Below are 11,009 nucleotides of genomic sequence, written 5' to 3' on the forward strand. Positions count from 1 at the left end.
TCACCTGACGTTGCTTGGAGAATAAATTGCTATTGGTATTACTGAAGCATCAAGTGTCCCCAGCTGAGATTGGAGTCCCTGCTATTTGACACTATAAAAATAAAGCAAGAGCTTTATTAAAAACAGTTTTCTGCCATTTTAATTAGATACGGTCCAAACTGGTCTAGTTAAAGTGGTCCAACCCCTTAGCGTGGATGCAATAATATTGGCATCATGAAGGTGCTTATACTGGTACAGAGTACTCCTGTAAATACAGGGTATTGTTCTCTCTCTTTCACAAATCACATCCTTAAATGAAAAATTTAAAGCAGAATAAAAACTGTGTAGACCAGGCTTAAGACAGAGTCCCTGCCCTGAAGAGCTTACAGTCTAATAGACAAGACAGATACAGAGGGCAGGTCTCACTGCAGGTTAATAGCAGAGCCCAAAATAGAACCCATGTTTCCTGCCTGCTAGTTTAGTGCCCCCCTGTTTACTAAACTACACTGCCTCCCTCCAGAAATGGTCTCTAGTTTCACATGTGCCCGTGGATTCTATGCTCCAAACCTGTTAGCAATACTCTTCTGGCCTATTAGAACTTGGCGGTTCTCTCCTCCACACACCATCACCACCAACCGCCTCCTCAATGAAGCAAGCACAATAGCTTCCATACTTACTTCTTACACGTAGTAGGCGGGTGGTTGTTTTTCAGGAAGTAATCCCCAGAGCTGTGCCTAGGGTAGTTCTTCTCCAATGCAGGGAGGAGCCACCGATGTTTTAACCTGCATTTAGTCAAACAGAAAGGGAGCCAGTAAACCTCATTTCCACATTGTGGGTGGAAAAGAAAGACTCATACTTGTACAGGTGGGTAGGGAAAAACCTACGTAAGATATTTCACTTTCTTCTGAGTGTATTGGATAGACCTAGCCATCATCTCACTAGCTCAGGGATTCCAAAGTGCTGATCACCACAGTATGTGAGCACCAGTTCTGTGTTAAATAAATGCCAATTTGACCAAAGAGCATATTTACTGAGGCTGAATATCTCATCACACTATCGTTAAAAGCCCAATAACTATTTGACATAATTAACTGGCATTGTATTTATTCTTCTTTCTAAAGCACCGCAATACGTTACTTTACAGCCAAGGCTTAAAAGAAAAGTCCCTGGGACTTTACAATCTAAGGGCCTGATCCTGAAAACCACTGATTGCCACCTTTCCTGCTTCCTACCATGAGTTAGCCCCTTGAAAATGCATGCACTAGTAAGCCCTGCACCCATGCTGTGTTTGGGATCAGGCTCTAATACTTTGCAATACTTTTTTTATTGACTCAGAAGAGATGCAGCTAGTTGCAGTTAGCAAAGATATTAAACTAGGAGCCACTGCTGAGGGATTGCAGTGTCAAAGGTCTGCAATAGGTATCTTTTAGCATGGTAACTAGCAGTATTTAAATACGTTAGTATTTAGTTAACACAAACAGTCCTGCTTTTACATCCAAAGCTGGAGATTTTCTAAAGAGCCCAGTGATTTTGGATGCCCAACCTGAGACACCATAAAGAGCCCTGATGACTAGAAAGTGCAGAGAATCCACCCTCTGAAAATTAAGCTCTTTTAAGGCATTTCAAGTCAGACAACCAAAAAATTCCTAGCCACTTTGAAAAGCTTGGCCTAAATCTTTATCGACACACTTCATTGGAAGCGCAGCCAGCGTCTCTGTTCTGGCAGGATGGCAGAGAAACCCTCTGAAGCACCGGTCTCTCTAACCTACATTGCTAAAGGTTCTGTTAACGGATAGGTCTGACCCTGGGAAGCGCTGAAGTTGAAGGAAGGTAATGTAATGCAGGTGGTGCACAGTACATCACAGGCCCTCAACACCTGAGACGGAGCTGGAGGGCGGTTCATAGGCAAACTGCAGAGACGTCCTACTGCATTGTTACAGCAGGGTTTGAGAAGAGACTGGCTTCTACAAGCCAGCTCCTAGGCCGTGTCTACGTGTAGAGCACTGCAAAGGAGCAGCTATACCGGTGCAGCCTGTCTGTTGAAGACGCTCTCCCGCCGACATAGCACTGTGCACACAAATGTCAGTGTAACATATGCGTCTGACGAAGTGAGTATTCACCCACGAAAGCTTATGCTCCAATACATCTGTTAGTCTTAAAGGTGCCACAGGGCTCTCTGTTGAGTGTAACATATGTCACTCAGGCGGATGGTTTATTCACAGCCCTGAGCGACATAAGTTATGCCAACATAGGCTGCAGTGCAGACACAGCTTTAGTCAAACGAGAACCTCCTGATAGTGTTTAAAATCCTACACCGTTTCTCAGCGTTTCCTCCAAGAAGACTCGCTAACTACTCAGATGAATCACCACTAACCAGGCAGGGTATTTTCCCACCATTGCTACCTGGGCTGCCTGCATTCCTCAAGCACAGCTGGTAGTTTCAGGGTGAGGTCAGCAGCACCAGCCCAGTGGCTTCTTGTTAATGCCATAAACAAGCAGATGCTGCACATAGGGCAGCAGCTCCTGGCTCACAGCCAGGTGCATGGAGACTGCCTGTCAGGACGGCTTTTTTTTTAACATAAACATTAGGCTAAATCCTGCTGGTGCTGAGCACCTGTAGTTCCCACTGACTCGGATGCACGTTGGGACTGAGCACTTCCCAGGATCTGGCCATTTTTGCTGAATGCCAGCTTGACCTGTAGTGGCATCTACAAAATGCCTTGAAAAGTATTGTTTGCAAGTATCACTCAGAAATCGAAACACTTGGGGCCTGATCCTGCCAGGGGCTGGGCATCTCCTGGAGAGTTTCTGCCTCTCACAGGATTGGGCCCTTGAATCATAAAACAAAAAGGGGAACAGCATCCATCAGTGGCATGGGAAATCAATGGGAGTTTTGCCATTGATTTCAAAGGCAGCAGAACTGCCCCTCTCCTTTCTTAAGGGTGTAGATACAAAACTTTTTATGTGAGCAGAGATTGTAGGTTCCCAAGTCTGGTCTGGCACCATTTAGGACAGGCCCAATCCGGTCTAGTTTCTCCTCTCTGCAGCACTTCTCCTCACAAAGTGTTACCTAGAGAAGAAAGCTCAGAATCAATCTCCCTTCTGCAGGAGTCTCACTATTTGTCTTCCATTTGAAGAACTCCATCTTCTTGCAGCCTTTATGGTGAGGAATTGGAAGCCACTGGAGGTAATGGAGTACAGGCATTATAGGCTCCATCTGTGATTTCACACACTCCCCCTTTACCTGGCCCTTATAATTATTTTAGCAATAACATTCAGTAGAACATCACTGTCACATTTCACTCCGCTGCACGCTTCCTAATCCCCATGTGAACCCTTTCCACCTCCCAACCACGTTCAACAACAGATGCTGGCGTGAGGTCTCATACTACTAAGCTTTCACTATACGTATGCTACCGTATGTTCAGCTAGTGCCTTATGAAGAGTTATTATACTAAACTATCGTTGGGTTTGATCCCAGCCGCATTGAAGCCAATGGGAGCCAGCAGATTTTAGATCAGGCCCTGAATGAACAAAGCATTTTGTGATACATTGTCCTTCCTTTTGTATTGCACGTGTACACTTTAACAGTAATTTGCAACACTAAGTCATTTGAAGTTGGTCTCCCCACTAACAGTGTGACTTAATGAGTTTTTAACACTTAAATGTGCTCTCTCTCTCTTGCGCGCACGTGCATGCTCTCACAAAATTTGCTGCGTAGGGATACACACACACAAAAACCCACCTAGCTAAAGAGCGGGGCACAAGAAGATGCTATTACCCACTGCATGCAGTTCTGACAACTGTCACTTGAAACCCAAAGAAATTGCAAAAAATATTTTGAGGAACAAAGCTCTCTGTCACAACGCAACAAGGATCTGGGTCCTTGAACACTAGATGCTCCCCACATTAAAGACCATTTATTGCTTCATTCACAATATTCTCTTCCATTTCATCTCTATCGAGAAATTCACACCTAACTATTCACGGTTGCAGCTCCGTAGGTCAAATGGACTGGTTCATGGGACCTTAAAATATAGGGCCCAATCCTGCCTTCAAATACACGGCCCAAGTCCTTACTTAAGCAAAACTCTCATTCATTTCAATTGGAATTGTGCCTAAGGACTTCAGGGTCAGGCCCACACACTGTGTGTTTGCCATCCAAAGACACCACGCAATAACCTACTGAACTAGCTATGTTCTCCAGCCAAGAAAGTTACATAACTGATCCATTTTTTTCAAGTGGAGTTACAGTGTATGAAGAGCCGTTCTCCTTTCCTTCAATAACACGGGGTTTGGTTGATACCGTTGTGCCGAGTGTCTCCTGGGTTTAGAATTCACTTGACTTTCTCAAATCCTCCATTTTGTTCTGCTGCAATCACAAAGGAACCACAATCTAACCACAGACATCTACCACGCGTGCCTGGGGGTTTTGTGACAGTTAATGGCTGCATCGGTGCAACAGGTGAGTCTCTTATACAGACAGGGACCAAATCTAAACAATAACAAATACAAATATTTTTTTTCCGCTACAGTACAGAAATACTTACCTTTGAAGGACTTGCACCGGGAAGGGTTTTTCGGGGTAAGCTGGTAACCAGTTATGCCTTGCTGGCTATTACCTACAATATCAGTGTGTGCTGCACACCTGTCTTTATACTTTAATGTGGTAAACACTATGTAGGACACACTGCACAGCAGCTGCTGCTACATCTGAATCTGCCACTTTTTGCATTCTTAGAAACTGTCTCTTCTATTATGTTGGTTTGGTGCAAGTGAGCTATCTCCAAAATGTGTTTAAAGGCAGCTGATGAAAGGATTTTGATTTGCTAAGCTCTATAAGAAAACAATAATAATCATGTCACTTTATCTACTGCCCAGACCTGCCCCTGTGACTGCCAGCCAGAGCCATTTTATTTTTGAGGCTATATAAAATTACATTAGCAAAACTACATTAAAATAACATTATTGAGGTTTCAAAGTCAGGCTCTAAAACAGGGGTCAACAACGTTTGGCACGCGGCTCGCCAGGGTAAGCACCCTGGCGGGCCGGGACAGTTTATTTACCTGCTGACGCGGCAGGTTCGGCCGATCGCGGCCCCACTGGCCGCAGTTCACCGTCCCGGGCCAATGGGGGCGGCGGGAAGCCACGGCCAGCACATCCCTCGCCCGCGCCACTTCCCACCGCCCCCATTGGCCCGGGACGGCGAGCCGCAGCGAGTGAGGGCCGCGATCAGCAGGTAAATAAACTGGCCCGACCCGCTAGGGTGCTTACCCTGGTGAGCCGCGTGCCAAACATTGCCGACCCCTGCTCTAAAAGTTAGGAAATGCCCGAATTAAGATTAGCTGTCCAACCGTAATTCTCTCCCCTTGATACAGTTATTAATTACATGATCACAATGGTTTTTCATAAGATCCCTGCCAAATTCCGTGAATGGGTCATTTTTTATTATTTCTTTTTCTCTCCTCATTCAGTGTGAGGTCCAGGGCTAATTGACTGCATACCATCCGAAGGCTGCTCTGAATGCAGAATTATTCATTTGCTCCTAGGCATTTTGTTGGTGCTCTCATCGTAGTACCTTAGTGCTTCACAAAGACAGTGATTTTTTCTGCACCACACCCCTGGGAGAAGAGAGAGTGTTATTAGCCCCATTTTACAGTGGGAAAACTGGGCAGGAGCGAGTAAGGCTAAAATTGTCAAATCCTCCACTAATTTTGGGTGCCCAATTTGAGATAACCTAAGACCTGATTTTCCAGTGTATGTAGCAATTTAATAGTACGGTACATGTTCAAAGCACAGCTCCAGTTGACTTCACATGCAGACACGAGCACTCCGTGCGTCTGCAAATCAGATCTCCGGTGTCTCAAAGCAGGCAGCCAGAAGAACATACAATTAATTAATTTGTTTTAAGAGACTTGCCCAGCATCACATAGACACTCTATGGCAGAGGCGGGGATAGAATCCAGTTTTACAGAGCATCATTCAACTTCCTTAATCATGAGACTGCCTTTTCACCTCCTGCAGTGTCCTGCCTCATTCACTTCACACCTTCCACCTTCTGCAATACTCACAAATGAGGCAGGTCCTACAGACAACAGCCGCCTTCACTACACAACTCTGGTTCATCCCCAAGTCAGGTCCATCCTGTGCATTGAATGAACCAGCATTGAGGTACTGTGGAAAAGCTAGTATGTGCCCATATACTTGAAGTCTAAAAGTATGAGACTATAAACGCAAACAAACAAGGGGGCTGAATTAAGGTTGCAAAGCAACTCTGCATCTGGTATTTCTTAATTTTTGAGTATTTGACTCAGCAACTTGAATATATTTATTTAACATAATTTTTGGTATGTAAAATCCTTGGTTTTATTTTCAAAGGAAACAAGTTCTATAATCTGTAACTACCAGTCTCCCCATCATCAAGAGGGTTTGATCTATGGACCGTCTGCATTTCCGGTCAGACTTCTAGCACTAGAGCTACAAGATGCACACTATTAACCTCCTTTCATGGCTGGTGGAATTCGCCCAACTGCTATAGACATTTTCAGTTTCTTTTCTTGTAATCAGCTCTCCAAAGCAGCAGCCGCAATAACAACTACATGCTGCCTCAAAGGTCAAAGATGCTCTTTTCCCAGCCTGAACTGGAAAATGGGTGTCTGATCACAACGTCAAACGGAAAAAACGCCTCTCATGTAACTATGGCCTGAGATCTGTCAACGTTCAAGGAAATGGAAACCAATAACAGCCAAGAAAATGAACTATGCCGAAAATCAGTGTCCTTTAGGTCTTGGGGATGGTTGCTGAGCAACACAAGACATCCCAGAATTTCATCCTCTCCCTCTGCATAATGAGCAAGGTGCAGAAAGCCAAAGACTTGCACATAACAGTAGGTGATCTGCTCCTATTTTGGAGGATGGAAACCAGTTATTAAGAGAAGAAAAACCACAAGATTTACAAAACTATCAGTAAGGTCATGGGACTTTCTTGGTGAATTTCACACAACACAAGTCATCGGTCCTGGATAATATAGCTTTTGCAAAGAGCTTGCCAGCATAGGATCCTATCGTTGGATGCATGAGTGAAACCAACACATATAACATCTTGGGTCAACTCAGCAAGATTGCCGTTGTTCATCCGCACTGCCTTTGAGGACATGCAATACCGAGAGAAGCTGACCAGCTTCATTTCCTTTGTGTTTTTTCAGTATGGTTTCTCGTGACTTTTAAACCATGGCAATGTTTCCTTTTAGAACAGTAACTAGTACTGGAAACTTAGGACGGCTTGTGTGGACATCTATCCAAATGGAGGAACCAAAAATGAGAACAAATGCAGCAGATTCTGCACCAGTATAATCATTTGAGATACTCTGGATACATACCAGTGTAATTGTAATCAGAATCTGACCAAATTACTTCTGCTTTCTAAAGCCTATGGAAATACTACATCGTTTTTAGTTGATAAATGTGGCCATAACCTGATCTTTCACCCAGATGACTTCTCTGGTTGAGATGATCCACTGAGCTTGGGCAGCAGGGCGATCGCTGAGCACGCTGTAGAACTGAATCCTGGCAGTCGCTGAAACGGATTACCCGAGTCTGCCTGAGAGTGTGTTGATCCCTTAGCCCTGTGCATGTTCTTGGTTCACTGCTCTGGGTGTCTGCATGGCACTAATCAGCGAGGATGGAGCTCTGAGTGAGGTCTGAGACCCCAGTAAGGAGAATACAGCTTGGGATGGTGCGGAGGACACTCTCTGTGGATGGGTGTGACTAGGCTGATAACTGTGCTGGGTGGATTTCTCTCCCTCAGGCTGCTGCAGAGCCCAGGGCCAGAGGAGCAAAATGAGTGAGGCTCCACAACGGCAGCAGCCCCCTAACCCTGGGAGCCTGAGTGGAGCTGCAGTGTGTGATCTCAGACCACAGCCTGTCCGACAGCGGTGTCTCCTGGATGCGCCAGCACAGGGACTCTGCCCCCCAGTTCATCGTGTACATTTCCTCCCTGTCCTGGGCAGCACCAATGGGGAATGGAAAATCATCCACACACTTAGAGGTGAGGAAAGAATCCAGCAACTACAGACTGACCGTGACGTCCCTCCAGGAGCAGGACCAGCGCAATTATTACTTCATCATCAACTGCAACCGGATGCTGCACTTCAGCTCCAGCCTCCTACTCCACCTGCCAGGTCAGCACCAACCTCACCCCATCTCAGCCCCCTCTGCCTGGGCTGGAGCCCCAACATCCCATGCCAACTCAGCATCATGTCCATCACCCTGCAGACCCCAATGCCTGTGTGCCCAAGAGGAGGGATGTGCGGATGGATGGTGGGGTCCTTGTCTCTCACTGGCTCTCTTCCCCTGAATGACTCAGCCCGGCCAACTCCTGGCATCTGCCTCACCCTCCATCTCTGAATCCCCTCCACTTCCATTCACTGTCTGTATTGCCAGGCTCTTGGCGTCCCTGCAGAGTGAGTGAGTGAGGTTCTCAGGTTCTTGGTGCTCCTTTTTAAATTTTCCCCTTCAAAGACTGAAGAGGTCAGCGATGCCTGGTCACTTCCCTCTCCTCCCTCTACATTCCCAGTAGGAGTTCAGGGACTTTGCTGCTCTTTGGATCCTTGTGGGGGTCCCAGCTGGGAGAAGCCATGGAGAAGGGAGGGGGGGAGAGCTGTCCATGTGGGCTCTCTGTACCTCATCCCTATTTTACGAATGTGGGGCTAATAACACTTCCCCAGGGCTGAGGATAAATTTACTAATGTTTGTTAGACTCAGGTACTGTAGTGATGAGCAACACAGAAAATTTCATTATCCCTTATTCTGTCCAGAGTTTGATGGCATGCAGTAAATAAGGTCTGAGGCCACACACTGAATGAGGAGGTTAAAAAGATATATTGGACAGTTCCTTGTTCCCTGAACATTGTCCATCCTTTGCACTGATTGAGACAGGGGTCCTGTGGAAAAAATAATTCATGATCATGTAATTAAAGACCATTGTAACATACACGCACAAGGGGGCCAGATCAAGATTCCAGGGTCAACCTTATCTGTTAGATGTAAATTAAACTTATTGAAATTTTTTGCATTAAACACTTTTTTGTCAAAAAAGCAGATGTTTAAAACAATGTTTCATGGAAAACTGTTGCCATTATCTACATTTTCCATTTTATGCAAAAAAATTACGATTTTTAGATCAAATTTTTTATTAAAATCATTATCAACTTTTTTTGTTTACTGACAACACGGTGTTTGGTAAATGAAATATTTTGCAGTGAAAGGATTCATACATGATTCAATTGATAAAGACCTAAAGGATAGGTATAGAATTAATGCCGGTTACATGATTTTATTGAAAATAGGTCTTGTCACACAAACCTGATTTCATTCTTTGATGAGAATACAAGTTTGGCTGATAAAGGTGACTTCACAGATGTAATATACTTAGACTTTTGTAAGGCACTTACCCTGTTTCCCCGAAAATAAGACATCCTCCGAAAATAAGGCCTACTTACAGTTTTGCCTCTCGTTGTAATATAAGGCATCCCCCCGATAATAAGACCTCCCCGATAATAAGGCATCCACCGATAATAAGGCATTTTTCATTTCTGAAAAATAAGACATCCCCTGAAAATAAGACCTAGCGCATCTTTGGGAGCAAAAATTAATATAAGACACTGTCTTATTTTCGGGGAAACAGGGTAGTACCGCTCAACATTCTGATTACTAGCACTGTGCAATATTAAATGAACACATTAAATAAGAACTGACTAAATGACAGATCTCAAAAAGTAGTCATCAGTGGGGAATCATCATCAAAGCAGGCCTTTCACTAGGGATTGGTCCTAGGCCCAACACTATTCAATGTATCCATAAATGACATTCAAGTAAATATAAAATCACTGCTGATAAAATTTGCAGATAACACAAAGATTAGTGGAGTTGTAAATAATGATGAGGACAGGGCAACTATACAGAGGTGATCTGGATCACTTGGTAAACTGGGCACATTCAAACAAAATGCAATTTAATATATCTAGGAACAAGAAATGCCGGGGGACGGTATCCTGGAAAGGATTCAGGAGTCAAAGTAGACAAGCAACTCAACATGAGCTCCGAGTGCGACGCTGTAGCGAACAGGGTCACTGTGAGCACAGAAAGAAGTAGTTTCCTTAAACTACTGAATAAATATAACATTATACAAAACAAGTGTTTGATCCTGCAAATATTACTCACATAAGTAATTGTTCTTCTCATTGACTTAATTGGAACTGCTCACGTGAGTGAGGACTATCTGCATGCATAAGATTTGCTGCAAAATCAGGGCCCAAAGCAAAAGTAACTGGTTGATCCAAATCTAACCCAAGTAAGAACTCAAGTCAAAGACGATGAGTGTCTGAGATAATATCAGCAGTGTGCTATTGCAGTTTCTTATTTCCTGAGCAATGAATCTCTCTAACTTCTTTAACTGATTTTTTTTTCTTTTTCATTCAGAAATCCAGGAGAAGATTCAAATCTAAGAAGCTGAAAACTTCGTTTTTCAACCAAATTGTAGTTCAAAAACTTCTTGCACAATTTGTTGAACAATAAATCATATTTCATGCCATAAAAGTACTTTAATTAATGCATAGGCAATAGCAACAGTAAACCTGCAGTAGGTGTATAAAACTGCTAAATATGTAATAGATAGTTTTATTGCATGTGCATTAAAACTGATGTCTTCATTACATGTATTTTTTTTTAATTAAAAACCCAAATTTTGGAATGCACTATTTGTAGGGAAAGAGAAACCATGGAAGAAATGGAGAATACACACACACACACAAATGCACCCATCTAGATTCAAAAACAGCTAAATGGATTTAATTCAAACTTTCCCAGAATTCATTTTTGGGCTCAGACCAAAAACTGGGAAGTTCCCAGCCAGAAAGAATATTTTCGAGAAAATTCTAAGCATTTGAAAAGCAAGTGAAAGTACCTTTTTATATATTTTTTGCAATCTTAGGAGTTTCAGCCTTTGCATTTGTGTCAGTGAATAATGTTTAT

Source organism: Malaclemys terrapin, chromosome 5 (assembly GCF_027887155.1).
Source record: "Malaclemys terrapin pileata isolate rMalTer1 chromosome 5, rMalTer1.hap1, whole genome shotgun sequence".
NCBI classification, from domain to species: domain Eukaryota; kingdom Metazoa; phylum Chordata; order Testudines; family Emydidae; genus Malaclemys; species Malaclemys terrapin.